The sequence below is a fragment of the Musca autumnalis genome, unplaced genomic scaffold (assembly GCF_047663935.1).
Source record: "Musca autumnalis isolate F117 unplaced genomic scaffold, ASM4766393v1 scaffold_2, whole genome shotgun sequence".
Taxonomy (NCBI): domain Eukaryota; kingdom Metazoa; phylum Arthropoda; class Insecta; order Diptera; family Muscidae; genus Musca; species Musca autumnalis.
Window position 1 is genome coordinate 163,546,804 of NW_027411755.1, and position 7,833 is coordinate 163,554,636.

Genomic DNA, 7,833 nt, shown 5'->3' on the forward strand with positions numbered 1-7,833 from the left:
GTATACTTACCTGAAAGAGAACTTAATAGGCCTGAAAAAAGAAAACAAAGATACTTAACCTAATCCAAACCAATTAAATCTGAAAAAGAAAAAAAAATTAAAAACTTACCTTAACTCAAAAACAAAACAAAAGAAACATATTTTGAACTTAATGTTGTCGAATATAACATTCTAACATACTAACTTTATTGTATTTTTTATTTCTTATATTGCTTTAATTTTTTTTTCTCGCTCAATTTGCGACATGTAAATAACCTTTTTATTTCAGTTAATTTCCAATGTCAAATAGGTTTCTTTTGATTCTGTTGTTTAGATTTTTCTCTAAACCTTCGTTAGATTTAGTTTTCCAAATTTTAATTCACACTGTGCTAGGCTAGCTTAAGAATACATGAATAAAGAAATGAATTATAACGTTTTCCAAAAATAGATAGTTTTTTCAATAAACATGGAATAGAGAGAATTACGGGTATATGAGTGGGTGAAAAACCGTCAGTGTAGTCGATTAGGGGTATTCTTAAGATGGTCTAAGAGATACTATGGTTGGGGAGGGTGACCAGGAACTTATCCATCTAGCGTTCCTAGGGAAAACAAACAGAGTCTTAGACACAACAGTCAGTTGGATTTATCATTTGCTGGTTCTCCGTTTAACTTCTAAATATTCCTAGTTCATCTCAAATTCGCTTCAGCCAGGTTTCAGTTTTAGCTTCTTGCTTTTGTTTTGTTTTTATTTATTAATTTTTTTTTTTTTTGCTAACAGCCGTGTCACATTCATAGTATCTAGAACTTAACGCCATCTACCGACAGCCGAGCAAAACATCAAAAAAATCCGGTGGTACTTGAATGATGACGGTGGACACACAGGCGGTTGCTACACTATACCTATTTCAAGGCGATTAATCGCGAAGCGAGAATGTAGCATCACACACTATTTTTTGGGATAGAAAGAATGTAGCTCCCTTAGCAGTAAAGTTTTTAAATCCCTGTTTCCGCAAAAACGAAGATGCTGTACCAGTTCTTTCATTGCAGTGGAAAATTTTAAAATTTTATATAAATTTAAATATTTAAAATTTTGATTTTATATTATATCACTTTATTTCATATATCATAATAATTAAAAGTGGTTTGTGCGGGACATTTTTTAAAATTTAAGTGGAATAAAACTTATTTTAGTCATTGATAGGTAAAAGATCATCCATTCGTGCAAAAGGAAATAATTGTTTGAGACAAAATTTTTCATTTCATAGAATTTTTTCAAAAAAAAAAAATGTCAATGTGGTTTGTGAGGAACCTTTTTTATAATAATGTGGAATGAATGTTATTTTAGGCATTAATAGGCAAAAGTTCATTCATTCTCACTACAGGAAATCATTTTTGAGGAAAAATGTCAAAAAGTCATAACCCTATTGATTAAATAGTATTCAACTCATATTGCCAATCACATGAAGAACCCGAAATACATTAAAGTAATGCCAAGTTTACTCGTATTGAAATTATTTTATCATATTCACAAACCGGCATTTTTGGTAATGCGTATAACAAAGTGTAGATGTCGCTATATGAAATAAGCTAGAAAATGTCGCATAGCACAAATGTGTTAAGGGCCAAATACATACGGTCCGTTGAGCGTTGCGTTACAACAACCACATGAAAACTTCAAGGACAAACTTGGCATCACTAACACATTTTTTATGTGGTTGTTGTTTTTAACGCCTCACGCGACGCACAACGGATGGGGGCTTTAAACTTACTTTATTTTACTTACACTTGCACCTAAAACCAGTATTTGGGGGCAAATAAGTCGTTTATTTGACAGATACTCTATGTAATTGATTTAAATGAAGCATGTTTATTAAAACCTATTAGATGTATATGCGGTTTAAGTCAGGTCAATTAGATCCGAAAAACAAAGTGTCGGTCCGATTTGCCTATAAGCACAAAGTCAAACAAATATTTATTTATTCGCCATATTTATAAATTATAGTATGGAGGGTATAATTAAAAAATCCACGTAAATCCTAAACTTCTTTAAAAAATCCACGTGGACTCTAAAATTTATTAAAAAATCCATATGGATCCTAAAATTCTTAAAAAAATCCACGTGGATCCCAAAACTCTTTGGTGGATCCTAAAATTCTAAAAAAAGTCCACGTTTTGTGGCCTCTTTGGTGGATCCTAAAATTCTAAAAAAAGTCCACGTTTTGTGGCCTCTTTGGTGGATCCTAAAATTCTAAAAAAAGTCCACGTTTTGTGACCTCTTTGGTGGATCCTACAATTCTAAAAAAAGTCCACGTTTTGTGGCCTCTTTGGTGGATCCTAAACTTCTTAAACAAATCCACGTTTTGTGGCATCTTTGATGGATCCTAAAATTCTAAAAAAGTCCTCGTTTTGTGGCCTCTTTGGTGGATCCTAAAATTCTTAAACAAATCCACGTTTTGTGGCATCTTTGATGGATCCTAAAATTCTTTAAAAAATTCACGTTTTGTGGCCTCTTTGGTGGAGCCTAAAATTCTTAAGAAAATTCTCTTTGACGGATCCTAAATTCTGTAAAATTTCACATTTTGTGGCATCTTTGGTGGAGCCAAAATTCTTAAACAAATCCACGTTTTGTGGCATCTTTGATGGATCCTAAAATTCTTAAACAAATCCACGTTTTGTGGCATCTTTGATGGATCCTAAAATTCTTTAAAACATCCACGTTTTGTGGCCTCTTTGTCGTATCCTTAAATGCTTTAAAATTCTTCAAAATGTCCACGTTTTGTGCCAACTTTGGTGGACCCAAAAATGCTTTAAAAATCCACTTTTTGTGGCATGGCACGTTTTCTGGCTTCTTTGGTGGAGCCTAAAATTTATAAAAAAATCCACGTTTTGTGGCTTTTTTGGTGGATCCTTAAATTCTTTAAAAAAATGCACGTTTTGTGGCTTTTTTGGTGGATCCTTAAATTCTTTAAAAAAAATCCACGTTTTGTGGCTTTTTTGGTGGATCCTTAAATTCTTTAAAAAAATCCACGTTTTGTGGCTTCTTTGGTGGATCATGAAATTGTTTATAAAATCCACGTTTTGTGACTTCTTTGGTGGATCCTAAATTCTTTAAAAAAATCCACGTTTTGTAGCTTCTTTGGCGGATCCTAAAATTCTTTAAAAAATCCACGTTTTGTGACTTCTTTGGTGGATCCTAAATTCTTTAAAAAAATCCACGTTTTGTGGATTCTTTGGTAGATCCTAAAATTCTTTAAAAAAAATCCACTTTTTGTGGCTTCTTTGGGGGAAGCTAAAATTCTTTAAAAAAATCCACGTTTTGTGGCTTCTTTGGTGGATCCTAAAATTCTTTAAAAAAATCCACGTTTTGTGGCTTCTTTGGTGGATCCTAAAATTCTTTAAAAAATCCACGTTTTGTGACTTCTTTGGTGGATCCTAAAATTCTTTAAAAAATCCACGTTTTGTGACTTCTTTGGTGGATCCTAAATTCTTTAAAAAAAATCCACGTTTTGTGGCTTCTTTGGTGGATGCTAAAATTCTTTAAAAAAAATCCACGTTTTGTGGCTTCTTTGGTGGATGCTAAAATTCTTTAAAAAATCCACGTTTTGTGACTTCTTTGGTGGATCCTAAATTCTTTAAAAAAATCCATGTTTTGTGGCTTCTTTGGTGGATCCTAAAATTCTTTAAAAAATTCACGTTTTGTGGCTTCTTTGGTGGATCCTAAAATGCTTTAAAAAATCCACGTTTTGTGGCCTCTTTGGTGGATCCTAAAATTCTTTAAAAAATCCACGTTTTGTGGCCTCTTTGGTGGATCCTAAAATTCTTTAAAAAATCCACGTTTTGTGGCCTCTTTGGTGGATCCTAAAATTCTTTAAATAATCCACGTTTTGTGGCCTCTTTGGTGGATCCTTAAATTCTTTAAAAAAATTCACGTTTTGTGGCTTCTTTGGTGGATCATAAAATTCTTGAAAAAATCTACGTTTTGTGACTTCTTTGGTGGATCCTAAATTCTTTAAAAAAAAGCCACGTTTTGTGGCTTCTTTGGTGGATCATAAAATTCTTGAAAAAAATCCACGTTTTGTGGCTTCTTTGGTGGATACTAAAATTCTTTAAAAAATCCACGTTTTGTGGCTTCTTTGGTGGATGGTAAAATTCTTTAAAAAATCCACGTTTTGTGGCTTCTTTGGTGGATCCTAAAATTCTTCAAAAAATCCACGTTTTGTGACTTCTTTGGTGGATCCTAAATTCTTTAAAAAAAATCCACGTTTTGTGGCGTCTTTGGTGGATCCTAAAATTCTTTAAAAAATCCACGTTTTGTGGCTTCTTTGGGGAATCCTAAAATTCTTTAAAAAATCCACGTTTTGTGACTTCTTTCGTGGATCCTAAAATTCTTTCAAAAAATCCACGTTTTGTGGCTTCTTTGGTGGATGCTAAAATTCTTTAAAAAATCCACGTTTTGTGGCTTCTTTGGTGGATGCTAAAATTCTTTAAAAAATCCACGTTTTGTGGCTTCTTTGGTGGATCCTAAAATTCTTTAAAAAAATCCACGTTCTGTGGCTTCTTTGGTGGATGCTAAAATTCTTTTAAAATCCACGTTTTGTGACTTCATTGGTGGATCCTAAAATTCTTTAAAAAAAAATCCACGTTTTGTGACTTTTTTGGTGTATCCTAAAATTCTTTAAAAAATCCACGTTTTGTGGCTTCTTTGGTGGATCCTAAAATTCTTTAAAAAAATCCACGTTCTGTGGCTTCTTTGGTGGATGCTGAAATTCTTTTAAAATCCACGTTTTGTGACTTCATTGGTGGATCCTAAAATTCTTTAAAAAAAATCCACGTTTTGTGGCTTCTTTGGTGGATGCTAAAATTCTTGAAAAAATCCACGTTTTGTGACTTCCTTGGTGGATCCTAAATTCTTTAAGAAAAATCCACGTTTTGTGGCTTCTTTGGTGGATCCTAAAATTCTTTAAAAAAATCCACGTTTTGTGGCTTCTTTGGTGGATGCTAAAATTCTTTAAAAAAAATCCACGTTTTGTGGCTTCTTTGGTGGATGCTAAAATTCTTTAAAAATCCACTTTGGCAGCCTCTTTTGAGTGGATCCTAAAATTCACTAAAAACACCATGTGTTATGGCCTCTTTTGAGGATCCTGAAATTCTTAAAAAACAGGTTTTGCAGCCTCTTTGGTGGATCTTAAAATTCTTTAAAACTATCCACGTTTTGTGGCTTCTGTGGTGGATCCTAAAATTCTTTATAATTTGGAGGATATATTTAACTTTGTCATTACATTTGTATCGAAATATTCGTCGGATACCCTATAAAGAATATATGTATTCTTGATCTGCATAAAATTAGAAGTTGAAGTAACGATCTGTTTAAATTAAGATACAGTTCACTTTATAATTGGTACAAAAGTTTCTATTACTCCTATGATTGGTATTTCGAGGACCTATAGGCCTGGGTACATAAGCAACATCGCACAGTGTCACGACCGTGGCCAAAAATGGTAAGTATTTCGGAATACAAATTTATTGATGGGAATTGATAGAAAAAATTTCAATTTGAATGAATTTAAATTATGGCATTGATAAGGCAATTAGTTTTGTCAATGTGAAAGTGCAAATCACAAATTTTTTGAAAATAAGTATATTTGTCCTGATTTTACTAAAATTAATAAGTTTTATTATATATTCTAATATTTAAAGTAATGGTCGTTCTAAAAGTAATTTTTACAGTTGCTAGGGATGTAATGAACTTGGCTTTATTTTTGCTTGGAGGTAAATAATGATCATATGGTGTTTACACTTACCCAAGTCTGTAGTACTTAGTACATCGGTTTTGTGAACCAAATTTTAAAACTAGTGGAATGGGAAAATTTTTTTATAAAAGTGTATATCGATATTATTTGCTGTTTGGGTTATGAAAAGTGAGTACTTTGAATGTATAAAAGTACCAGCTGCAGACGAACATGTTATTTATCTTTTTTCAGTGACCACCACATTAAGGCGTTACCCCCTTTTTATACAGGTGTTCTGGGGTGTCCACTAAAGCTCGAAAACGAATGGGCCGATTATCATATATTTTTGTGGGCTACCTAATAATATTGTCTTTAAACGTTTTTAAAAAAAATTTTGAACTGTCAAAGTGAAAATTCCGATTTTTAATAAAAAATAAACGGTTTTTGACCATTATTTGGTCAAAAAAACTTTTTCAAGGAAAGTTCTCTTATTTAAAGACAAAATGTTGATAAGCCCACAAAAATATATGAAGACTGAACACTAAATTTGAGTCATTACAGGTGGATAATGTGGCTAAAACCTTCAAAATACCGAAAATCAAGGGTTACCGTTTCATGGGGGTTATACCAATATGTGGACCAATACTCACAATTCTCTGTAGAACCACTAAATGCATAAATTCAGCCAATTTGATCGAGAAACTTATGTAAAATCTTCAAAATACCGAAAATCGGGAGGTACCGTTATATAGGGGCTATATCAAAATGCGTACCTACGCTCATAATTTTTATCAGAACATTTTCTTGTCCTCTGGGAACACTCAGTGCAAAAATTCAGACAATTTGGTCGAGAAACTTGGGTAAAATTTTCAAAATATTGAAAATCGGGAGGTATCGTTATATGGGGGTTATACTAAAACGTTGACTGACCTTCCCAATTTTTTGCCACCGACATTGTCAGCCAACAATAAGTACTTGTACCTACGCCAACTCCTTCTCTCTTTGGTCAACGTTTATATGAACCTGCGACATAGTTCGACGGTGCAAGTTTTTTCAGGGCAAGTCCATCCTTCCTGAGAAAATAGCCCATAATATTTTGTTCAAACATAGTTTACGTTCGAAGATGGGCACAATCGGTCCACATCTTCCGGTACCTCTTCCACAAAAGTTCAACATTTTTGTTTAAGTTTGAAGCATTGTGGCGTTTTTTTATTGGGATAGCGTTTGCAATTTTGTTTTTTCAAAATAGTCTGGCTTAATCCCATTGTTGTTGTTTTAATATTTTAAAACAACTATTTTATTAGTGGAAAAGATTTGGCATTGCTCGCCAAGGGGTAAGGCAGGGAATACTATAGTTTCGATCCACGCCACTGGATCTCATCAGTTCCCTTGTTTCTTGTTTGTGGATATTCTCCACCGAAGTTATTTTTCAATAACTTCTTCAACAAGAAACTTTTTATACCCAAACATCAATCGTCAGCTCGAAGTATAAAGGTAAGCAAAGAAAAAAGTCCAATGAGAAGTTTTTCCTTGGCAACCTCATACAACTCCGACGAAAGTGTCTGCGAAAACAATTCAAACCTCTTCCAATTGTATGTGTCGTCGAAATTCGACGAATGCACACACCAAAATTTGGTTGGTCTGCTTTACAGCAAAAACAACACACGTCGTGCTAGTGCCTTCAATTTTAAGCATTGTGGCGTTTTTTTATTGGGATAGCGTTTGCAATTTTGCTTTTTCAAAATAGTCTGGCTTAATCCCATTGTTGTTGTTTTAATATTTTAAAACAACTATTTTATTAGTGGAAAAGATTTGGCATTGCTCGCCAAGGGGTAAGGCAGGGAATACTATAGTTTCGATCCACGCCACTGGATCTCATCAGTTCCCTTGTTTCTTGTTTGTGGATATTCTCCACCGAAGTTATTTTTCAATAACTTCTTCAACAAGAAACTTTTTATACCCAAACATCAATCGTCAGCTCGAAGTATAAAGGTAAGCAAAGAAAAAAGTTCAATGAGAAGTTTTTCCTTGGCAACCTCATACAACTCCGACGAATCTGTTCGAAGATTTGAATCTGTTCGAAGATCCGTTGAAAAATTATACCGATGCTACCCCTTCTGATCCT